This window comes from Mandrillus leucophaeus, unplaced genomic scaffold (genome assembly GCF_000951045.1).
Source record: "Mandrillus leucophaeus isolate KB7577 unplaced genomic scaffold, Mleu.le_1.0 Scaffold18, whole genome shotgun sequence".
Taxonomy (NCBI): domain Eukaryota; kingdom Metazoa; phylum Chordata; class Mammalia; order Primates; family Cercopithecidae; genus Mandrillus; species Mandrillus leucophaeus.
This window is the reverse complement of record NW_012101809.1, coordinates 886,190-911,502: the sequence shown is the minus strand read 5'-3', so window position 1 is coordinate 911,502 and position 25,313 is coordinate 886,190. Positions and strand designations below refer to the sequence as shown.

The 25,313-nt window shown below is 42.5% G+C and overlaps 1 protein-coding gene and 1 long non-coding RNA gene across 2 annotated transcripts in view; one reads left to right on the top strand and one right to left on the bottom strand.

The window, feature by feature from the left end:
• Positions 1-22,483, bottom strand: part of LOC105537741 — a 26,830-nt gene extending 4,347 nt beyond the window's left edge. The window contains exon 1 of the long non-coding RNA XR_001005770.1: positions 22,397-22,483. This is a non-coding gene — a long non-coding RNA (uncharacterized LOC105537741). The remainder of the gene's footprint in view (positions 1-22,396) is intronic.
• The window catches only part of DNMBP (dynamin binding protein), a 93,413-nt gene that overhangs the window by 22,332 nt on the left and 45,768 nt on the right, over positions 1-25,313 (top strand). The gene's annotated exons all lie outside the window — the stretch shown is intronic.

Below are 25,313 nucleotides of genomic sequence, written 5' to 3'. Positions count from 1 at the left end.
AATTTTGTATTTTTAGTAGAGATGGGATTTCTCCATGTTGGTTAGGCTGGTCTCGAACTCCTGACCTCAAGTGATCCGCCCGCCTCGGCCTCCCAAAATGCTGGGATTACAGGCGTGAGCCATTGTGCCCAGCCTCACTACCTAATTTCTTATTTCATCACTATAGATAGGCTATCTTGAGCCTCTGACTCTGTTTTGAGCCTATGACTGCTGTAGCCTCCTGACTTCATTTGCTGCTCAGATAAAGAATCTCAAACCTTGCCGGGTGCGTTGGCTCACACCTGTGATCCCAGCACTTTGGAAGGCTGCGGTGGGTGGATCGCTTGAGCCCAGGAGTTTGAGACTAGCCTGGGCAACAGGGCCAAACCCTGCTTCTACAAAAAAATACAAAAATAATTAGCCAAGCATGGTAGTATATGCCGGTAGTCCTAGCTACTCGGGAGACTGAGGTGGGAGGAATGCTTGAACCTGGGAGGCAGAGGTTGCTGTGAGCAATGATCACGCCACTGCACTCCAGCTTGGGCAACGGAGTGAGACCCTGTCTCCCAAAAAAAAAAAAAAAAAAAAAACCAGAATCAAAGAATCTCATACCTCAGAAACACATATACCTCCAGGACATTTATGTCTCTTATTCTGCTATGGCATCCATAACAGTGGTGCAGATGGGAAGTCCCTAAGTACAACTTTCTTTAATCAGGCTCTACTAAGCACTAAAGACTTCCAGGTTAAGACTCATGAGAAAACTCCATGTTGTATCTTTGTTGTCCAGAGAGTATATTTCTTTTTTTCCTTTTTTTTTTTTTTTGAGACAGAGTCTTACTCTGTCACCCAGGCTGGAGTATAGTGGTAAGATCTTGGCTCACTGCAACCTGTGCCTCCCGGGTTCAAGTGATTCTCATGCCTCAGCCTCCCGAGTAGCTGGGATTACAGGTGCATGCCACCACGCCTGGTTAATTTTTGTATTTCTTAGCAGAGATGGGGTTTCACCACATTGCCCAGGCTGGTCTCGAACTCCTGACCTCAAATGATCCACCCACCTTGGCCTCCCAAAGTGCTGGGATACCCACACCTGGCCAAGGGAGTAGAGTTTAATAATAGTAATAGCTAACATTTATTACCATATTAGTAAGCATGTGTTAGAATTTGCTTACAGGAAGAGTATTCACAGCCACCCTAAAGGTACAGTGATAATTCATATGGCTACTGTATAGATGAGAAAACTAAGACATAGATATTGAGTAGACTGAAGCCTGTAATCCCTGGGAGGCCGAGGTAGGAGGATCACTAGAGCCCAGGAGTTCGAGAGCAGCCTGGGCAACTGAGAGACCCTGTCTCTTAAAAAAAAAAAGAAAAAAATTAAATTAAAATTTGAAAAGAGATTAAGTGACTTGCTAAGGGAGTTGGGATTTAAGCTTATGTTTCTAACAAGTATAGTTCACCACTTCCTACCTGGAACATTGAAATATTCAAATTCTTTCCCTTAATTTGGGAGTGATCAGCCTCTGGAGACTACATTCATATTCACCAGACTCACAGGAGAAAAAATTTATAAATAGGAAGAGTACGAGAGGGAGGCAACCAACAGCAATTGGTCTAGGGCCCAAGAACATGAATGCATGTCACTTTTGGCTTGTGTACCAGAGACCTCTGAACTTACATGTCATCAGGAAAGTCAATAATAGAAAGCAACCCAGGGGGTCTAGGAATAGCAGGATACTAATAAGAGATAAAAGCAGAATGGTGATCCAGAGATCCTGGATCAAGATCACGATGGCCTACTGAGCACACATAGCTACCTCCCTCCGTTTCTACTTTAGGTCTGTAAAAGTGAATGGAAATAATAGAATAAAAAATTCTAGTAAGAGTATTATTAGAAATCAAGTAATCTTCTGAAAGATGGATAGTAGATGGTGTAGCAGAAAGAGAGGGAAACCTCTATTCAAAATATTCTCAGGAAAGGACTGTTATGCACATGGGCAGAGTTCTAAGGGAACTGCAGACTAAGAGATGGTGTGGTAGGAGGGGTCCTAGAGTACATTTGGTATAATTGATTAGGGGATAGCTAGGGAGCCAAGCCTCTGGGTTGCTTGTACTGAACAGCAGGAGCATTTACCCTCAAGCTACAGCACAAAGTAGATGCTTAGACAAGTCCTCAAAAAGATGTTCATTTAATATGAGTACCTGAGCTCTCAGGGGAATGCCAGATACCTTGATTTCAGAGTCCCTGAAAAGGAATTCTGAGGGAAACTTGGCTGGGTGTTACATTCCCAGAGCCCTAGCAAACTCCAGATTCTCCATCACTTTCTATACCTAGAAGTTTCAAGATAAACCTGTAAACAATTCTTGCATTAGATATCATATTAGTCCATTTTCACACTGCTGATAAAGACATACCAGAGACTGGGCAATTTACAAAACAAAGAGGTTTAATGGACTTACAGTTCCACATGGTTAGGGAGGCCTCACAATCATGGTGGAAGGCAAGGAGGAGCAAGTCACATCTTACATGGATAGTAGCAGGCAAAGAGAGAGTTTGTGCAGGGAGACTCCCGTTTTTCAAAACCATCAGATCTCATGAGATTTGTTCACTCTCACGAGAGCAGCACAGGAAAGACCTGCCCCCATGATTGAGTTACCTCCCACCGGCTCCCTCCCACAACACATAGGAATTCAAGATGAGATTGGGGTGGGGACACAGCCAAACCATATAATTCCACCTGAACCCTCCCAAATCTCATGTCCTCACATTTCAAAACTAATCATGCCTTCCCAACAGTCCCCCAAAGTCTTAACTCATTTCAGCATTAAATATCCACTGTTCAACATCTCATCTGAGACAAGGCAAGTCCCTTCTGCCTATGAGCCTGCAAAATCAAAAGCAAGTTAGTTACTTCCTAGATACAATGGGGATACAGGCACTGGGTAAATACAGCTGTTCCAAATGGGAGAAATTGGCCAAAACAAAGGGGCTACAGGCCCCATGCAAGTCTGAAATCCAGTGGGGCAGTCAAATCTTAAAGCTCCAAAATGATCTCCTTTGACTCCGTGTCTTACAACTAGGTCACGCCACTGCAAAAGGTAGGTCCCCATGGTGTTGGGCAGCTCTGCCCCTGTGGCTCTGCAGGTACAGCCTCCCTCCCGGCTGCTTTCACGGGCTGATGTTGAGTGTCTGTGGGTTTTCCAGGCACACAATGCAAGCTGTTGGTGGATCTACCATTCTGGGGTCTGGAGGATTTTGGCCCTCTTCTCACAGCTCCACTAGGTGGTGCCACAGTAGGGACTCTGGGTGGAGATTCTGACACCACATTTTCCTTCTGTGCTGCCCTAGCAGAGGTTCTCCATGAGAGACCTGCCCCTGCAGCAAACTTCTGCCTGGACATCCAGGCATTTCCATACATCCTCTGAAATCAAGGCAGAGGTTCCCAAACCTCAATTCTGGACTTCTGTGCACCCGCAGGCTCAACACCACGTGGAAGCTGCCAAGGCTTGGGGCTTGCACCCTCTGAAGCCGTGGCCTGAGTTCTACATTGGCCCCTTTCAGCTGTGGCTGGAGCAGCTGGGATGCAGGGCACCAAGTCCCTAGGCTGCACACAGCACGGTGACCCTGAGCACAGCCCAGGAAGCCACTCTTTCCTCCTAGGCCTCTGGACCTGTGATGAGTACAGCTGCCATGAAGACCTCTGACATGCGCTGGAGACATTTTCCCCATTGTCTTGGGGATTAACATTTGGCTGCTCGTTACTTATGCAAATTTCTGCATCCGGTTTTTCTTTTCAGGAAATGGGATTTTCTTTTCTATCACATTGTCAGGCTGCACATTTTTGGAACTTTTGTGCTCTGCATCCCTTATAAAACTGAATGCCTTTAACAGCACCTAATTCACCTCTTGCATGCTTTGCTGCTTAGAAATTTTTTCTGCCAGATACCCTATATCATCTCTCTCAAGTTCAAAGTTCCACACATCTCTAGGGCAGGGGCAAAATGCTACCAGTCCCTTTGCTAAAACATAACAAGAGTCACTTTTGGTCCCGTTCCCAACAAGTTCCTCATCTCCTTCTGAGACCACCTCAGCCTGGATTTCATTGTTCATATCATTATCAGCATTTTGGTCAAAGCCATTCAACAAGTCTCTAGGGAGTTCCAAACTTTCCCACATTTTCCTATCTTCTTCTGAGCCCTCCAAACTGTTCCAGCCTCTGCCTGTTACCCAGTTCCAAAGTCACTTCCACATTTTCGATTATCTTTTCAGCAGTGCTCCTCTTTACTGGTACCATTTTACTGTATTAGTCCATTTTCACGCTGCTGATAAGGACATACCCAAGACTGGGCAATTTACAAAAGAAAGAGGTTTTAATGGACTTACAGTTCCACATGTTGGGGAGGCCTCACAATCATGGTGGAAGGCAAGGAGGAGCAAGTCACATCTTACGTGGATGGCCGCAGGCAAAGAGAGAGCTTGTGTGGGAAGACTCCCGTTTTTCAAAACATCAGCTCCTGTGACTTATTCACTGTCATGAGAACAGCACAGGAAAGACCTGCCCCCATGATTCAATTACCTCCTACCAGGTCCCTTCCACAACAGGTAGGAATTCAAGATGAAATTTGGTTGGGGACACAGCCAAACCATATCAGATATGTAGGTGGGAGAATAAAAGACTCCCAAATTTCAGGTAGCAGGAATTTCCCAGGAATGGTACTTTTTAGAATTAATAGTGTTCCACGGAAATGTTATGTCTTCTGTGCTTAACAACACTGTGCAGTGTTTTTATTTTTATTTTTTGCGTATGCAGTGTTTTTAAATGGGTAAATGGACTGGTACCACATAAAACTGGTGTTCTTTTTTATTCACCAGACCTTCATTTTCAGAATTAGTTTATTTAGCCAGTGTTCTTACTTTTTAAAAAAATTGCTGTTTAGTACTGTGAAAGACTTAAGGTGGGTGTAGTTTATTTGGGAAGACTGTAAAATTTGAATCTACCAAATACAGTATTGGGTATGTTAATGTTGATTTGATTAATTTCTCAAAAGGTGTTTTGATAATATCTGTCGCTAATATGATGAAATTACTTATTCCTTGCAGTAACAGCCAATTTCTCATAAGGTCATTTTTTTCTGTCTTCATAAAAGGTGTTTCCAACAATATAAGCTATCCCTCAAGAGGTGGAAATTAACCAGTTTGAGTACCAGGCATTGCTCCTCTAATATGGTTCTGTATAAGTTACAATGTTAAAATTTAAGGCTTAAGATTTAAAGAACTTTCAAAACAGCATTTATCTAATTCTCATCAATATTTAGTTGTTAATATGCTTACTGAGAAAACAGGTTTTATCTGTTATTCACTGTGTCATTTCCCACACACCTGTTGTGATGTTCTGTGCACAGTAGGGACTCAACTGCCTAATGAAGGGAGTTGAGTTTAACTGAATGGATTTGAATTGAATTGCCTGCTCTACCTCCCAGAGCTTTCAGAGATCTCCTACTTCTGTTTTTACTTTGAACTGGTCTACTTGGGACCTGGGAACTGTCAGTGCAGAGATGCCAGGCCCCTTGTGAAACCAGTGCTGTGCCAGACCCACAGTGAGGTTTTTAGTGTAGCTACTGCCTCTTCTTAAAACTCTGCATTTATTTATTTATTTGTTTGTTTGTTTATTTATTTATTTTTTTGAGATGGAGTCTCACTCTCGTTGCCCAGGCTGCAGTGCAATGGCGCAATCTCGGCTCACTGCAACTTCCACCTCCTGGGTTCAAGCGATTCTTGTGCCTCAGCTTCCCAAGTAGCTGAGATTACAGGTGCCCACCACCACGCCTGGCTAATTTTTGTATTTTTAGTAGAGATGGGGTTTCACCATGTTGGCCAGTCTGGTCTCGAACTCCTGGCCTCGAGTGATCCACCTGCCTTGGCCTCCCAAAGTGCTGGGATTATAGATGTGACCCACGCCATCATGCCCGGCCTTGGTTTTTATTTTCTTTCCATATGGTAAGCATAGCTGTTTTAGAGTCTGTGTATGTATGATTCCAAGATATTCAGTCTTAGTGGGACTGTTTTTGATGTCCCATGGTTCTCATTCTTGTGGTCTAGGCTCTTTGTGTGTCTGGTTATCTTACTGTGTGCTGGTCATCTTAGTATTTGGAAAATCTTAAGACTTGAGGTGAGGACACCTGAACTCTAGAAGGAATTTGCATTTGTTTCTGTGAGTTGTTTGTAGTCAACTAATGTTTTCAAATTCCTGAAGGATAGTAATATTTGAGATTCAGGAGTAAGAAATTGGAATTCCTGGGAATTCCTAAATTATAATTTCGTATTTTAAAAAACTTTTACTTACACATTCTTGAATAGTAGTAGAGATCATAATCAATGGTGACAAGTTTTCCTGTGCTAGTATTACACTAAGGTTTTCAGAGGTTTTATATTTGTATATGAAATAAATGCACGGTTTGTTGTGAGTCACAATGTCATGATATGACTATATATTTTAATAACATGTAAAAATATTCTTTACCTGATAATAGACTTTTTTAAAGGACTTGATTTTTGTAAGAGCTATTTTAGAGTCACAGCAACACTGAAAGGAAGGTACAGAGATTTCCCGTATCTCGTGCCCCCACACATACATAGCTTCCCCCAGCATCAACATCTGAAAAACATTCTTAAATTTCATTTTTAAATAATTTTAGATTTATAGAAAGCTGCAAAAATACGAGCTTCCATATCCTTTGCTCAGCTTCTTCTAACCTTAATATCTTACACACCTATAGAAGATTTATAAAATCAGAATATTAATGTGATAATATAAAACATTAAAAGAAGAACATTAGTACAAGATAAATGTCAAAAATCATTTAAAAATTGAAAGAAATACCACAAATGTTTAGTATTTTAAAATTACTCTTAAAATCTAATTTTATTTTGACTTTTAAATGTTAGATTCAGGGAGTACATGTGCAGATTTGTTACAAGGGTATATTACATAATGCTGAGGTTTGGGCTTCAATTGATCCCATCACCTGTGTAAGAGAACATAGTACCTAATAGGCAGTTTTTCAACCTTTGCCTCCCTCCCTGCCTCCATTGTCCTGTAGTCCCCAGTGTCTGTTGTTTCTATCTTTATGTCCATGTGTACCCATTATGTAGCTCCCTCTTATAAGTGAAAACACGTGATATTTGGTTTTCTGCTTCTGCCTTAATTGTCTTAGGATACTGGCCTCCAGCTGCCTCCATGTTGCTGCAAAGGACATGATTTCATTCTAGTTTGTGGCTACATAGTATTTCTTGGTGTATATATACCAGGATTCCTTTATCCAGTCCACTGTTGATAGGCACCTAAGTTGATTTTCGTCTTTGCTGTAGTGAATAGTGCTGGAGTCAACTGAGTGCAGGTGTGTTTTAGGTAGAAGAATTTTCCTTTGGACATACCCAATACTGGGATTGCTAGGTCGAATGGTAATTCTACTGTTAGCCCTTTAAGAAATCTCCAAACTGCTTTCCACAGGGGCTGAACTAATTTACATTCCCACTAACAGTGTATAAGTGTTCCCTTTTCTCCACAACCATGCTAACATATCTGTAATTTTTTTTACTTTAATACCCATTCTGACTGGGGTAAGATGGTTTCTCATTGTGGTTTTGATTTGCACTTCTCTGATAATTAGTGATGTTAAGCATTTTTTTTCATATATTTCTTGGCTACTTAAATGTCTTCTTTTGAGAAGTGCCAGTTCATGTCCTGTGCCCAGTGTTTAATGGGGTTGTTTTTTCTTGTTGATTTAAGTTCCTTATAAATTCTAGATGTTAGGCCTTTGTTGGATGCATAGTTTTTCCCAGTCTGTAGGTTGTCTGTTTACTCTGTTGATAGTTTGTTTTGCTATACAGAAGCTCTTTCGTTTAATTGGGTTCCAGTTGTCAATTTTTGTTTTTGTTGCAGGTTGCCTAAGCCAATGTCTAGAAGAGTGTTAACTAGGTTTTATTCAAGGATTTGTGTAGTTCGAGGCCTTACATTTAAGTCTTTAATTCATCTTGAGTTAATTTTTGTATATGGTGAGAGATGGAAGTCCAGTTTCATTCTTCTGCATATGGTTAGTTTCTCCAGTACCATTTATTGTATAGAGAACTCTTTCCCCATTGCTTATTTTGGTCAACTTTGTTGAAGATCACTTGATTGTAGGTGGTGCAGCTCTATTTCTGGATTTTCTATTCTGTTCCATCGGTTTACATGCCTTTAAATAGAATTTTAAATACACAGAGCATTAGTTGCCCTATCTGATAGTGTTGATCTTTGTTTTGTGACTAATATTTCATAGATCAAAAAAGGTTTTCATTTTATGTTGATGTTGGTGGAATTGTTAAGTGTGTATTCAAAAGCATTTCCAGGGCTGGGCTCAGTGGCTCATGCCTGTAATCCCAGCACTCTGGGAGGCTGAGGCGGGTGGATCACTTGAGGTCAGGAATTTGAGACCAGCCTGCCCAACATGGTGAAACCCCGTCTCTACTAAAAATACAAAAAATTAGCGAGTGTACACTAGCACACCGCATAGTGGTGAGCACCTGTCATCTCAGCTACTCAGGAGACTGAGGCAGGAGAATGGCTTGAGCCCAGTAGGTAGAGGTCGCAGTGAGCCAAGATCGCGCCACTGCACTCCAGCCTGGGTGACAGAGTGAGACTCCGTCGCAATTTAAAAAAAAAGAAAAAAGAAAGAAAAAGCATTTCTCTTAGGCCTGTTTGGGTGCATGTTGTCTCTTGAAAGCTCATTTTCTTTTTTAATGTTGAAAATATTTCGTCTGCTTGTTCTGATTTTGGCTTTGCCATTGAAATTGATATTGCTTATGCTAATGCAGATTTTAGATATGTTCCTGATTTTGTTTAGGAATATTTCACAATAATATTCATATCTTCTCTTTTGCATTTCTTCTATTAAAACATTTATAAAGAACTATATAGCAAATATTAAGCAGTAGAAAACACTGGACAAACATTACTGGATGGTATTCAAATAATGGAACATTTGCCCCTCTGTGCAAGATTTAGCACTATACAGAATCATGTGTCAGAATTGCTAATTTAAGGACTTCCTTTGCTTATAAAACTTTATTTCTTAGACTACCGTTATAAGATCTGTATAAAGCATACTATACAAGTAAGCTTATTAATCTTTATTTTATTTGCAAGAATGACTCACTGTTGGCAACGCACAGGGCCAGGAGCACACACTCTTCTAAACACATGTATTACATAGCAACAACTGTGAGCAAAGTTAACTGATCAGACCCTGGCGCTCCCACCCACTCTTGTCCTCATTCCCAGAAATGTCACCTTTCACACTTTACTCTGCGTGTCAGTATTCTCTGCTCTTGCGTCAGCTTGACACTGGTGGATTTCTTTAAACTCTTAATGTCTCTGCATTTATTGTTAGGCTTTATTCTCCCAGGAGAATCCTAGTACCTTCTCTTGTTTTCTAGAGTTCTCAGCTGATTTTTTTTTTTTTTTTTTTTTTTTTTTTTTAGAAAGATGTATAAATTTCCTAAGAAATGCTAAGAAGGAATTTCCACATGGAAACAAACACTAGTCATTCTCAGCCCAGGTCCAACTTAAACCAATTTCAAGGCTCGGTGTACCTTGTACCTTGGATGACCAAGGTGTCGGAACCCAGCTGTAATTGAGCAAGAGGGCTGGCCCAATTCTGATTTACCCTCGGGAGTTCTTTGGGATCTTAGCTTATTACAGAAAAGGTCTCCTTTTAGATTTCTATTTTAAAGATTTTTTTTTTTTTTTTTCTATGAGGGACTGATCCAAATAATGTAGATTTCAATTATTGGAAATAAAAAGTCCAGTATTAGTTTTAAATAAGTCAGTCTTTGGCTGTAACTCTGAATTAGGAGTTTTAAATTTGGAATTATCGTCTAGAGTCGGGATAGAATACTAGACAGTATTTATGGTTGCTCTGTGTTGGGGAATGAAACATCATTTTGTGGGCTTCTGTGTGGTGTTCAGGTCAATCACTCATTCATCCAGGAAGTATTCATTTGTTTTTACCATGGGCCACGCACTGTGCTAAGGGCAGGGTACATAGCAATGAACGTTATAGATGTGCTCGCTGGTCTCAAGAAGCTTCCAGTCAAATGAGTTGCTAATTAACAAGTTAAGGTTTAGATCTCAAACACACTACCTTTAAGTCTGATGAACAGGTTGACTTGCAAAGCAGCAGAAACATTAAGAGTTAGTTCTCAGACTTTGAGGTTTCCCAGGACGTATTATTTATAGAAGCTCTGATCAGGACTACCTAGTACTACCCTATCTCTAGGTGAGGTTCACACATCTGAATTTGAAAAGAGGGTGTGCATTCGTTTCTTTGTTCAGTGTATATTTCTTGAGCACACACGATGAGCCAGGCACTGGCTACACGTTGATTAATTTAAAAAACATAGTCATGTTATCATTCGTATTTATGTGTGTTTGAAACCCCAGTGATCATATTGATATTGACCTTTATAGCTAATTATACTGTTTCCTGCTGCCTTGGAATCATGACCCTGGCTACTTTTGGTGTGTGTCAGTGCCAGAACCCCATTGTTCTAAATCAGTGCAGTGGATGCCAAACTGTAGAGCGAGTCAGGAACCTTGCTCCTAAACTTTCCTCTTCCTGGCCTTTAAGGTAATGTCAAAGGAAGGTTGACCAGAGACTCTAAAAGTAATTTTTAATGACGTCTGTTGCAAATTAAATCAGAATATGTTTTTCAGGAAAATATTTCCCCAGTGTACGAGGTAGCATCTAAGGTCCACTAAAGAGAGCCGATAGATTAACAAGCCAGAGAATGACTGATATGGAACAATAACATCTTTATACTAAAGTGATACGTAATATTCTAGACAGATTTTTAAAATTTGAACGTGTAACTGTTTTATATGCAGAAACAATTTGTCATTCTGCAGACTCCTTGGAATCCCTTAGGTATAAGTATTCTTTCTCAGCCGGTTGTGGTGGCTCACACCTATATGTGGTGGTTCATGCCTCCCAGCACTTTGGGAGGCCAAGGTGAGAGGATTGCTTCAAGACCAGCCCAGCCAACATGGTGAGACCCCATTCCTACAAAAAAATACAAAAAGAGCTGGATGTGGACCTGTCGTCCCAGCTACTCGGGAGGCTGAGGTGGGAGGTTTGGGTGAGCCCAGGAGGCCGAGGCTGCAGTGAGCATGTCATTGTACTCCACACTCCAGCCTGGGTGACAGAGAAAAAAAAAACAAGAATTCCTTCTCAAACTAGTAAGAGATAATAGAATTAAATAGCCAAATCGTTCTGTGTTTTTTGTTTGTTTGTTTTTTGGGACAGAGTCTCGCTCTTGTCACCCAGGCTGGAGTGTAGTGGTGCAATCTCGGCTCACTGCAACCTCCGCCTCCTAGGTTCAAGCGGTTCTCCTGCCTCAGCCTCCTAAGTAACTGGGATTACAGGTGCCCGCCACCATGCCCAGCTGATTTTTGTATTTTTAGTAGAGACGGGGCTTTGCCATTTTAGCCAGGCTGGTCTCGAACTCCTGACCTCAGGTGATCTGCCCACCTCGGCCTCCCAAAGTGCTGGGATTACAGGCGTGAGCCACCCCACCCGGCCCATTCTGTGGTCTTTCAAGATAATGAAAGTTTATGTAGAGGAAATAATAATCTTTCTTTCTAGTTTGTCAGTATGTAAGAAAAAAGCAAGTATCTTCAACTTGTGTAACATCTGGTTCAGGGTGTTGGCTCAGTAAAAATGAGCTCAGAGTTACTTGTAAAGGATTTTATCCTAGTGTAAGACAGCAGCCATCATCAGAACCCATTAATAGGCTATGTTAAGTCAGGAGAGAAACTAGTTTCTCATTTTAGGTTGGATGGTTGAATGTATGTCAAGAAATGTAGCTTACAATGGTGAACTGAGGTATAATTGACCTGTGAGTCACTGTTCTTAGCAGTTTGTAGGATGGCCTTGTGAACATTTCCTCACTCAGCTCCAGGCAGAGGGTGGAGAAGCTGGAATGCATCGAGGTATTTAAGTTTCGGTTTCAGATTTCACTGAGGCTTTGCAGCATGGTACAGGAAAATAATTCATCTTCAGATGGCCTGAGACCCTTAGTTGCGAGCGTTCCCACCATCCCATCCCTACCTGAGCTGCTTGCTGCCTCCTTTTACTGTTCACTTTACCAGATGTAATAAGACTCAAAAGACAGGACAGTCATCAGTCAACCAGTATGATTGAGCTCCCACTGTATTCCAGGTAGTGCTGTCGAGTCACAGTAGCAATCTCTGCCCTCATGGGAAGAGACAACCTATAAGTAAGTAAAACTCTGAGTATATTTTTTGCTTTTTTGTCAGAAGGGAAAACAATCAATGGAGAAAAGAAATCAGAGAAAACCTTCTGAAAAATACTGTTTGAGTAAGATTGTTGGGGGCCAGCCAAACCATTTCTGGAGGTGGGAGGCATCGTTCCAGACAGATAAGACAGCAAGCTCGAGAGTGTGTTAGGTGTTTGAGGAAGAGCAAGGAGACCGGTTCAGCTAGAGCAACGGCACAGTTATAGTTCATCATTTAGGGTAAGAAGAGAAGTTACTGCAAGGTTTTGAGCAGGGGAATAATATGACCTGACCTACCATTTAACAGAAGAGAAGAGACAGAAGAGACACAGGGCAGAGGCTGAGAGACCAGTTAGGAGGCTACTGCAGTGACCCAGGCAAGGGATGGATGCCAGCAGCTTGGACCAGGGTGGCAGCAGTGGGGATGATGAGAGGTGCTCAGCCTTCAGCATATTTTGAGTTAGAGCCAGTAGGACTTGCTTGTGGATTAGATGTGAGGTATAAGAGATTGAGAAAAGGCCGGGCGCGGTGGCTTATACCTGTACTCTCGGCACTTTGGGAGGCCAAGGCGGGTGGATCACCTGAGATCGGGGGTTCGAGACCAGCCTGACCAACATGGAGAAACCCTGTCTCTACTAAAAATACAAAATTAGCTGGGTGTGGTGGCACATGCCTATAATCCCAGCTACTAGGGAGGCTGAAGCAGGAGAATTGCTTGAACCTGGGAGGCAGAGGTTGCGGTGAGCCGAGATTGCACCATCACACTCCAGCCTGGGCAACAAGAGTGAAACTCCGTCTCAAAAAGAAAAAAAAGATTGAGAAGAGTCAAAGGTAATCCTGAGTAGTAACCTGAGGTTAGGCAACTGGAAGGATTAGAGTTGCAAGTAGCAACCACATTTCTAGTCATATTAATACTTCTTGAATTCCTGCTGTGTGCCAGGTAATTGGGTGTATAGGAGAATATGATCTAGAACTTAGCCCTGGGGCATTCCAATCTTTAGGAATACGGAAGACGAGAGATGGGCCAGCAAAGAAGAAGCAACCAGCTAAGCAGAAGGAAAGCCAAATGGAGAAACAGTTTCAAGAAGGGGCAGGTGACACCGGACTCGGTGGCTCACGCCTATAATCCCAGCACTTTGGGAAGCCGAGGCGGCGGGCGAAGCACTTGAGGTCAGGAGTTTGCGACCATCCTGACCCCATCGCTACTAAAAACACAAAAATTAGCCAGGCGTGGTGGCAGGTGCCTGTAATCCCAGCCACTCAGGAGGCTGAGGCAGGAGAATCACTTGAACATGGGAGGTGGAGGTTGCAATGAGCCAAGATCATAAGCCTGGGTGAAAAAGTTAGACTCTGTCTCAAAAAAAGAAAGGGCAAGTGACAGGATCAGAAGCTGCCAAGAGGCCAAGTAAGGTCAAGTCTCTGAAATGACCATGGGATTTGGTGACCTTATCAAGAACAGTTTCACTGAAGGGATGATGTTGGGATGCAAGCCCTATTGGAGTGGATTAAAGAGAAAATGAGAGGTAAGGAAGAGAGGCATTGAGCATTGTGCTCAAAAGTCTTTCGAAGAGTTTTGCTGTTAAAGAAACCAAAAAAGGGTAGTGGCAGCAGGGGACGCTGGATTGAAATGCCAGTGGAAGTCGTTTGTAAGACGAGAAACATTAGCACGTGTTCATAAACTCGTGAGACTGATCCACTAAAATGGGCACATTGAGGAAGCAGGGAGAGGGGGCCTCACTGCTGTTAGATAGAACAGTCTCTGAGTGGTCAGGAGGGGAGGGGGCTGGCAAGCCAATGGAGAGATTGGCCTGGGATCAGAGCAGGGACACTTGCTCTGTTGTTAAAGGAGGGAGGCAGAGCATTCAGGTTTACAGGCAGGTAGCAGGGTAGGTTTGATGGTGAAAAGGTGAAGAAACAAGCCTAGAGAGATTAAATAACCTCCCCAAGATTATACAGCTATTAAGTGGCAAAGTCAGGATTTAAATCCAGGGCTATCAAAGCCTGTGCGCTTAACCTCTAAGCTAGATTGCCCTCTACCTAGCATCTAGCATGTGCTAAATAAATGCTACATGCATTGATTCATTGAACATTTAAATACCTACTGTGTGCCCCATTGTAATCATCCAGTGGGTTCTTTCTGCCCACTGCACAAATAAAGCCAATTCACTGAGGCCATTGCATGAAGAAAGAGTTTGACATGCAGCTGGCCACTCCATGTGGGAGATGGAGTTACTACTTAAATCAGTCTAAAAAATGCAGAGGTTTTTCCAGGATAGTTTAGCAGCCAGGGGGTTAGGGGAATGGGTGCTGCTGATTGATTGGGGATGCAATCATAGGGGTGTGGACAATGGTCGTCCTGTACCAAGTCCCTTGCTGAGTGGGACCACAGGACTGATTGACAGGTCCAGGTGGAGCCATCAGTCCTTAGAAATGTAAAAGCCTGAAAAGACATCTTAAAAGATTAATCCTGGGTTCTACAATAATGGTGTTATCTGAAGGGGTAATTGTGAAAGTTGCAAATCTTGTTACCTTCTAAATAATGGCTAATGATCCTTTGTGTCTACATCTTAGCAGAATTAGACTCCTCTCATCCTTCCGACTTGGTGATCTTTCATTAGTTTGACAAAAGTGGTTTAGTTTTGTGGAAGGGCTATTTCCATTTCAACTGTAAACTAAATTTCTCCCACAGTTAGCTTAGGCCAAGCCCAGGAGTGATCAAGGGCAGTTTGGAGGTTAAAGACAAGATGAGGGTTGGTTAGATCAGATCTCTTTCATTGTTATAATTTTCTCACTGTTACAATTTTCTCAGTGTTATAATTTTTGCAAAGAGGTTTTACCATCTATAGAGCTGTGCTAGAGATAGGAAGACAAGTTAGACCATCCTTGCCCTCAAGGAACTTTCAGTATAATAAAAGGAGATAAGCAAGTATAATGAAGTAACAACATAGGTTAGCCAAGAGAGATATTTGCATGGTGCTCTGGAAAATAGCAAGAACTGTAGGAATCGGAATGTCACTGGGCAGAGTCCTAGAGAGTGAGGGGTTGTTGACCCTCAGAGTGGAGCAACAACATGGGCAGTCACAGAGGAATCCACAAAAGCTTAGGGAGTTACATATTCTTGCTCTTTTTTTTTTTTTTTTTGGCACACTTTTCTCCCTTTTTTTCCTTTACCCTTCCTCTACCTTCTCCCTCTTTTCTCTCTCTTTCCAAGTCCTACTTCCCCATCTTCACTTCTAGAATAGGTGGCAGTCTATCTGTCCGCTCTGGGCGTCACACAAATAGTCATGATAGCCCACCCCTAGGCAAATAGCAAACATCATGGTGGGATGGTGCTTCGGGACTGCTGAAAAGAGCCGTTGTAGTGTGACTGTTGTGTAAAGTGAGAGGGGGTGCTGAAGGAGGGATGGCTGTCTACAGGGTTCTATTTCACCAGCAGTCCTAGCATTGAGAAAAGTAGAAAAGTCATTCTCCCTTTTCCCTCGGGCACTTTCTCTGTACACAAATTTATTACTCAAAAATGGCAAGACATTCACAGCTTTTGTTTAGATCTGGGTCATAGTAGTATGGAGGTAAAGCTGAGGGAGTTTATCTCTTTATGCAGACTGCTTATCTTTAATGTCCTAAAGGCAATCAGACTTAGAAAATGACCTTTTGTAACCAACTGTTCGCTCTCCACTTGCCCAACTATAATTTCTTTTTTTTAATTTTTGAGACGGAGTCTCGCTCTGTCACCCGGGCTGGAGTGCAGTGGCGCCTGTCTTGGCTCACTGCAACCTCTGCCTCCCAGGTTCAAGCAATTCTCCTGCCTCAGCCTCCTGAGTAGCTGGGATTACAGGCCCCTGCCACCACACCCAGCTAATTTTTTGTATTTTTAGTAGAGACGGGGTTACACCATGTTGGCCAGGCTGGTCTCGATCTCCTGACCTCAAGTGATCCACCCATCTCGGCCCCCCAAAGTGCTGGAATTACAGGTGTGAGCCACCATACCCGGCCAATAATTTCTTTTTATAACTAGGATCCTTACTTATAATTTAGTCCTCTCTTTTTATCTCTTCTCTTGGTTGATTTATTAGGTGTGTTTTTCTTATCTTGCTAGCTTTATCAAAGATATCAAGTTGCTAGAGAACTTTGTTTTCCATAACAGAGAAAGTTTAATCTTTTAACTGGATTAGAAATAAGCAAGATCATAGAATTTTAGATTTAAAGTGGCAGAGAAATCATTAATGTCCACATTTCCTACATAGGAAAGTGACAGCCAAAGAGGGTAATCATACCTGCAAACTGGTTTTTAGCAGAAATTGAACTTCTAGAAGGCAGGTGTCATTTCCTCATCTGGTCTCCAGTGCTCTCCCTGTTACACTGTTGCTCTGTTATAACTTGTGGTGAAAGCTATTCTCCCGAATAATGTTGACTTCCTGTTGGTTTGGTGAACCAAGTCGCAATCTTTATTGGGTTTAGGTAATAGGTTGTAATGACTGAATCACTCAGTGCTGGGCTGTCTTGTGTGTCACTGCCATTCTGTGTGCTCATGGTGGTTGGCTGGTGAGGCCCAGCTCAGGGCAGGGTTGGTCGGCCAGGACTGGAAACAAAGAGGGAATGGTGGTGTTGGGGTGCACATGGCTTGCCTCAGTAGTGATCCACTTTTGAATTAGGCCAGGATAGTGTCTCTTTGTTTATTTACTTGGTTTGAGGAAAATTAAAATTTACTGTGTTTTGAGATATTCTTCTTAGTCTAGTGCCATGAAATCAAACAGATCTGGGTGCAAATTGTAGCCCTGCCATGTACTAGCTTATGTGATCTTGGACAGGTTATTCACACTCCCAGATTGTTTCTATATCTGTGGTAAAACAAGTATAATAAATACTCTCCTAGGAGGGTAGTGAAAATGGAAAACCTCTACCAACTTCCTAGTGCTGATCGTAGCCCATAGTACACACTGAAAACATGGTAGCTGCCAGGGCTGTCACTGCTGCTGCTGTTGGTTGAGGAGGTGCAAGGAACCAGAACAAGTGGACATCAGAAGGTTTGACAATATAGAGGTTCATTCAGGCCTGGCGCGCCTGTAGTCCCAGCACTTTGGGAGGCCCAGGTGGGCAGATCACTTGAGGAGTGATCAGGTCAGGAGTTCAGGAGTTTGAGACCAGCCTGGCCAACATGGTGAAACCCCATCTCTACTGAAAAATATAAAAATTAGCCGTGTGTAGTGGCAGGCACCTGTAATCTCAGCTACTTGGGAGGCTGAGGCAGGAGAATCTCTTGAACCCTGGAGATGGAGGTTGCAGTGAGCCAAGGTCATGCCACTGCATTCCAGCCTGGGTGACAGAGTAAGACTCTGTCTCAAAAAATAAAAATAAAAGAAGATTTGACAATCTAGAGTTTCATTCGAGCTGGGCACGGTGGCACATGCCTATAATCCCAGCTACTAGGGAGGCTGAGGTGGGAGGATCCCTTGAGCCCAGGAGTTCAAAGCTGCAGTGAGCTTTGATTGTACCACTTCACTTCAGCCTGGGCAACAGAGCAAGACCCTAACTCCAGTAAATAAATAAAGGCTTATTCAAGAAGTCCGTAAAGAATCCAAAAGGCACCTAGTAGCACATCAAGTATTTGAGGAAGGGAAAAATAAGTTGTGAGGGAAAATAGAAACATGGATTGTTAAAGCTGTAGGGGCCAGACACAGTGGCTCATGCCTGTAATCCCAGCACTTTGAGAGGCCGAGGCGAGTGGATCACCTGAGGTCAGGAGTTTGAGACCAGCCTGGCCAACATGGTGAAATCCCGTCTCTACTAAAAAATACAAAAAATTTAGCAGGGCATGTTGGCATGCGCCTGTAATCCCAGCTACTCGGAAGGCTGAGGCAGGAGAATCACATGAACACGGGAGGCGGAGGTTTCATTGAGCTGAGATGGTGCCACTGCACTCCAGCCTGGGCTACAAGAGTGGAACTCTGTCTCAAAAAAAAAATGCTGGGGGAATCAGAGGAGTCACTGTGGCCAACCGCCTCATTTTATTGACGGGTAGACTGAGTCCCAGAGAGAATTAGTCATTATCCAAGAGTAAACATCTAATTATTAACAAAGCATGTAACCCAGTTCTCCTGAGGGTTCTGGATATTATTTCACAAATAAGATTTAAGTTCAAGGAATCATTCCTAGACATCCAATGAATGACCAGACAGCTAAAAGACTAATCTTATTAAGGCCTGTCTCTTAGCACATTTCCCCTGCTCAAAACCTCATGACTCTGCTTTCCATTGAATAAAATAAATGTCATTGACATCCTCTGGGGTCCACCCCAACCTATCTCTTCAGCCTCCTCTCTTATTTACCATGTATTATATCCTTCAGATGATTCCCCATTTCTTAGTGCTCCATATGTGAAGTCTGCAGAGATCCCCCTTCTCCCTGAAGTCACTGTTTACATCCGACCGCTTCCCTGAAGCCTCCACTTGCCATACCAGGGGCTTTGCTTTGGTGCCGTTGCTGTTTGTCTTTGCTCCATAGCACTTATCACATTCGATCTTCCTTTAAGTGGGTTGCTTCTGCATTGTAAGAGGCAGGGACTAACTTGTACGTCTTTTTCTCTTCCATGCCTCCTCTGTGATAGGTAACCAGCTAATGTTTGTTGATTTAAATAGCCATTTACCTGCCTTTTTCATTTCTGGCCTCATTTTCCACTTCTTAAATATGTTGTATGAGTTAACTAGAAAAGAGGTTTAAGAAATTAATGTTTTTGATGCTTCCCTGGCATGACAAGTATCTGGGAAAATGTGAAAGCATACCTAACTCCATTCTGTGAAGAGTGTTTACACTATAAAATCACCTACTCTCCAGATCAAAGGAAAAGGAAGTACTTTTTCTTCCTTCAGTTGTATGACTAACTGTCTGCAGGTGGGAGCTTGAGCAGCTCGCGATTAGAGTATACACTGACTGGTGACTTGAATTCCAGAAAAGCAAAGCATTCAGAAGAGTCCTGCCTCTAAGTTAAGGGGTGAAGTCCTGAAAGGTTTTGAATGTTCATGGATTAGAAAGGTGGACTTGGAGGATGGGGAATGGAGGTCCAGCTTGAGCTGCATGGGAAGGAAAGCATTTGTTTATACCCCTGGTGGCTTACTAAAGGATTAAAGAGGCGGGGGAGACTGATATGTGACCTGACCTGGACTTCTAAAGTGGGGGCTGTTTCTCTTTCATACGACTTTTCCTGCAAAACCTTTAGAGCAGCAGAATGCCTCTATCTTCAGCAAGTAAAGCAGCCAAGCCAGTTTGACCAGCTTGAGGGAAACACCAAACAAAGCTGGCAACTCCAATCACATGCATACTAGTTACTCATTATCTGCTGGCCTCTGGAGAAAGATAGAGTAGCTCGCTGATTGGATCCTGAGGTTGAAATAACTCCACATCTCTCTGTGCTCTGACCAGAGCGACAAGAAGAGTGTCTGGAATGCTTGGGAGACATTTTAAGCAGGACAGATCCAGCCTAAGGCTAGACTCCACCTGTCCACAGCCCAGACCAGGCCCATGGAAAAGAAAAGTAAAACCTTTTTCTTTAAGCACATAGAATATGTGTGAAACCCACAAGGCTAGAAAAGAAAGTGAAGTGGAGGAAAAAAGGCACTGGGACTCCACCTGGGAGTATGAAGACTACGGGAGTGTACGGAAAAGGAACCTTACGGTGCCGGATGGACTCTACAGAGAAAATGACTTGGATCCCAGGTACTGGGCCAAAGGGCAGCATCGGCCCTACAGAAAAAGGGATTGTGGATACTGGGATTTTGAGCAGAGTGAACCAAGCTATGTGGACTGTGGGGAAGCACATGAAAGTGGAAAGGGCTGTGTGTACCACGGAGGTCATGATGGCTATAGGAGTCCAGAAAATGTAGATTATGAGAGTCCCAGCCCTGGGACGAAGGATAATTCGCCCATGAGAAGCCCAGATGTGACCTCAAAAGCTGGTGGATATGGGGAAAATGGCTACCCAGACTGTAAGAATCTGAATTATAATCCTGAGGACTCTAAAAAAGCTGAACAATTGACTGATCATAGGGGTTTGGATGATTCTTCAGCGAATTTAGGTCGACCTCAGTTGTGGTATATAGACCATAGGAATGTTAATCATAATCTTGAGGATTGTCAGGAAACTAATTTTTATAATAGAGAACACAGCAATTTATATCATGTTCCTGGGAGTTATCCTAATGGGCAGGCTGTGAGCTTTTCAGATTTGAATGGGGTCAAGAAAGATAAAGAATTTATCAAATACCATGAAGGGGACACGAATGTTTATCAAAATGACAACATGTATCCCAAAGCTAAGACTCATGTCATGGATCAGGGTAATTTTGATACAGAAAATGAAGGCTATGATGCTTTATTTGCAAACTGTGCATATAAATCCCGTAATTCCAGAGGAACAGATTCTCTCCATCAAATGGAGAATTTGGAGTATAATGGCATTGACATATCAAGAACAAAGGCACGTGGGGGCAGCGGGATCCTTCTGGATGGTCTGCAGACTCAGTGTACCACGGGAGACCAAGGAGAACGTCATTTGGGGATTCCTCAGAGCTCGTCATTAGAGAAGAATATCTGGCATTTAGAGGAAGAGAGAAAATTAAATGGCCTAGAGACTTGGAGAAGGAATAGTTGCCTCCGCCGCACAGCACCCAGCACCCTCAGGCGCTCAGAGTTCGTGCAAAACAGGAAGAAAACCCAAGGTATGAACTCAGCCAGCCTTCTTAGGATAAAGCATAAAAATAGATTTAAAGGGTGGTTATACCAGGTACTAGGAGCACTTGTGTTCTTAAGGAACCCGGGCCCTGAACTTCTTATCAAGTGCACCTTGAGTGAGAACAACCTTAGAGATTTAATTACTTTGGAAGGTGTTGTAGAGAGCAAGAGTATATACAGTGCTAAAAATATGCAACATTTGGACAGCGCTCTCATGGGAGCTTTTATTTACTCTTCTTGTTTTTTTCAGTTGTCTCTAATCTCAAGTGTCTTTCCTTTCTTACTTTCATGTTTTTGTTCATCTTGTGGGGGCAGCAAGTTTATTATCAGGGTGTCAAGCTAAAATTCATTTTCCTGGCGTGTTTTTTTTTTTTTTTTTCCTCTCAGTCTCTGCACTTCTTTGGACATTAATGGAAAAGAAGACTTGACTTTATTTTTATTTATTTATTTTTTTGAAACAAGATCTCATTCTGTCCCCCAGGCTGGAGAACAGTGGCATGGTCATGGCTCACTGCAGCCTCAACCTCCTGGGCTCAAGAGATCCTCCCACTTCAGCCTCCTGAGTAGCTGGGACTATGGGCACATGCCACCATGCCCAGCTAATTTTTAATTTTTTTTGTAGGGGCAGGGTTTCACCATGTTGCCCAGGCTGGTCTTGAACTCCTGGGCTCAAGCGAACCACCCACCTCTGCTTCCCAAAGTGCTGGGATTACAAGCGTTAGCCACCATTGCCAGGCCTTAATTTTAGTTTTAATATTTTTTTACTGCTCCTTTCAGAGCAGGGCTACCCCACAGGCAGTGTGCCCAGAGTAGCCCTGACTTGTTTTATCGATTGTTCACTCCTTGACATTCAGGAATCTTAATGATGAGTACTGACACTCTTGTAGAATCCAGAAGATTATTTCTAGCTTTCAAATCACTTCATCTCACTGCGCCTTAACTACATTATCTGTGAAATGAGAATATTAGGAGTCTTTTGTCATGTAGAGATTATTTCTTTCTTGCCATTATGTCTTTTCTTCTTCAGTTCTCATAAGTGAACTTTATTTCTACTGTGTTATTTTTATAATTACTGGACTCCCTGTTAAACTTTTCGTGTGTATGTATGCTGTGTGTTGTCTTCATGCCAAACAGCCTTTCTGGTTCTGGCCAATTTTGGGGTCCAGGCTGTGACCAGAGGATAAAGGTTAGTCAGAGAATATGAATGATCTGGAAAATCCACCTCATACCCTCCTGCTAAGTGGAAAGTTTCTCGTCTAGGTCTCCTTCAGAATGGGCTGGCTGGTTAGATTTGTACTGGGAGGCACCACAGACTGAAAAGATAAGCCTGCTGTGGTCCTGGAACAGCCAGTGGTTTACCTGGTGGTCCTCCAGCACGGGCTTAACTTAACTTGAATTTCCAGGGCACCATTTTGGACCTAACAGGCTCTTAATCTGCACCTATAAAGGCAAAAATGAAACGAAACCCAGCTTTAGTTGGGAGGCTGAGGTTTTTAGCAGCTAGTCATTTTTTCCTAGGTGCATTTTCTCTCTGAAATGATAGGGATTGGATAACTTCTAAATTCCTTCTTGATACTGGTTTTTGTATTGTTCCCCTTCCCTCCCCCCACATCTGTTCCTTCCGTGAACTTCGTTTCCTATCTTTAGTTCCTTATTGTATTAAGCCTCCCAACTGCAATCAAAGTGTGTTTATTCTGTTGGACTTCACAGGAGTCAAACCCTTGTCTCTGCAGTGTTGTAATGTGCCCTCTGATCTCTCTGAAACCAGCTCGGTTCCACCCAGTGTGATTTGCATTTCTACAGCTCTCTGTATCTTTAAGGACTTAACTTTTGAAAGTATATTCATATTTAGTTCACGGCTTTTTGTACCCCTAGTGTCCTCCTTGACCTGTAACAAATTCTGTCTTTACTAGAAATCTTTCAGCATTCTAACATTTTTGTTAGCTCTCTCACGCCATCACCCTTCCTGAATATTACAAGGGAACACTGTGTAATTACACAAAGGAACAAGCATCAGAGTCGGCCTGCCTCGAGTTCAAATCTCAGCTCCATTTACTAAATGGCCTTAACTTGACAAAAATTACTTAACCTTTTGGAGCTTCGGATTCTCAATTTGTAAAGTGAAGATAATACCTGTTTCATAATGAGATAGAAAAATAAAACAATCACATATCCGGAACATAGTAGGTCCTCATAAATGGCCATTTCTTTGTGTTTTATCCGCCCACCTCCCTTCCCCTTTACAAGTTGCCCCACCCGCCTATCACTTCCTTGAACCCAGGAGGCGGAGGTTGCAGTGAGGCGAGATCGCACCATTGCACTCCAGCCTGGGCAACAAGAGTAAAACTCCATCTCAAAAAAAAAAAAAAAATACAGTAATCCTTATTTTGAGAGATTAGGTTCACCCTTTTAAATAAATAAAACCTAAGCACTAACTACTTAAGTTTATTCTATTTTGTCTTATTCTTTTGTTTCATGAATTTATATCTTGCCTGTTAGACTAGATTCATTCACTCAGATGGAACTAACTTTAAAGACCATCTAGTTTAACTCCACTTGTTTTGCTAGTCCTGAAGTTCCAACAGATGAAATGACTTGACTGAAACTACAGAATGCTTAGAGGACATTTCAGCTTTTCATATCCTTGCCCCAGCTCCCAAATGGAGTCTCCCTCTGTCGTCCAAGCTGTAGTTCCGTGGCACCATCTTGACTCACTGTAGCCTCCGCCTCCCGGGTTGAAGCAATTCTCCTGCCTTAGCCTCCCGAGTAGCTGGTGGTATGCGCCACCAAACCCCGCTAATTCTTGTGTTTTTAGTAGAGACGGGGTTTTACCATGTTGGCCAGGCTGGTCTCAAACTCCTTACCTCAGGTGATCTGCCTGCCTTGGCCTCCCAGAGTGCTGGGATTACAGGCGTGAGTCACAGCACCCAGCCTATAATTAAAACTTTAAACGATTATAATTTAGATCAATTGATTTTTTGGGGAGAAGGTGGGATAGTTGTAAACGATATATAAAATGTTATGAGAGCAAGTGGAAGGAATAAAAGTAAAGCGCCTAATTAATATAAACTGAAGAAAGCGATTTTATAGAGTGGGATAGAAAAATAGCCAGAGGGTTATGTAGTTGAACAAATTTTGAACCATCACTGTAGTGTTAATGGAAATGTAATGCAGGAAATGGCCATGCTTTTATGGATAACACACAAAATCCAGAACACGCCTTCACGTTTAATGGAGAGCACTGGCTTGGGAGGCCAGTTTTGAATATGCTGCTTTATGAACTGTTTGGTCTTAAACAAGTCATTTTATTCCTCTTTGCCTGTTTCCTCATTTGTAAAATGTGAGCAGTATTATCTTGCCTCAAGAGTCTTGGTAAAATAGAACATCTGTGTGTGTGTGTGTGTGTGTGTGTGTGTGTGTGTGTGTGTAGAAAACAGAGCTTGTCATGTAAAGATTTTTTGACTGACATTATAAAAATTTGCTTATCAAACAGTGACAACTTATCTTTAATTATTTTACAAAAATTATCTTTGCCCTGTTATTTTACTTATGCTGCCTAAATATTAAAAAATAATAACCCCACAGTTTTAGGCTCATCAGCATACCTCGCTAGGATTTAGTGTATTTGGTGAGCGTTCAGAAATGGTGTTTGAGTTACTCCTAGTATTAAACTCACTATCCTGCCGCATAAGAAGTTGCAGACTCCAGTAATTTGGGCACTTGATCCTCATTTGTTATCCTATTTGCCTAGATTGGGACCTGGAGATGAAAGGCGGAAAGGGAGGCTTTTAACTAGGTCTCCAAGATGGAATTTCTCCCAGCAGGGACTTTACCTCAGGCTACTTGCCAAAATAGACTGGCATTACAGAGCAAAAGCCACCAGGAACGTTTTTCCTCTTGCTGTTGAGATTTAGGACCTAACTGTAATAGATTTACCTCTGAAGTTTGGTGATCCCGGAAGTCTGCTGTGAGCCCTGCAGCTCTGGAAGTTTTACACAGAGCAGGATAAAATTTCTCCAAATAGTAAAGTAGGTGCTGGAGGAAAAGCAGTGGGGGTTGGGTGGGCTGGCTGGAGTGTTGTGGTTACACGGAAAACCAGGGTTTGTGATTCCTCCAGGCAGGGCTGGTGAGGAGGTGAGCACGCCTACCGACAAATTGCCTCCTCAGGGTTTGCAGCAGAAAGACTGCTCTAGATGCATTCCTAGGCAGGCAGTTGTGTTTTTGCTTTCTTTTTTACATATTATTTCAACGATGTTTTCTTTTCTTTTTTTACTTT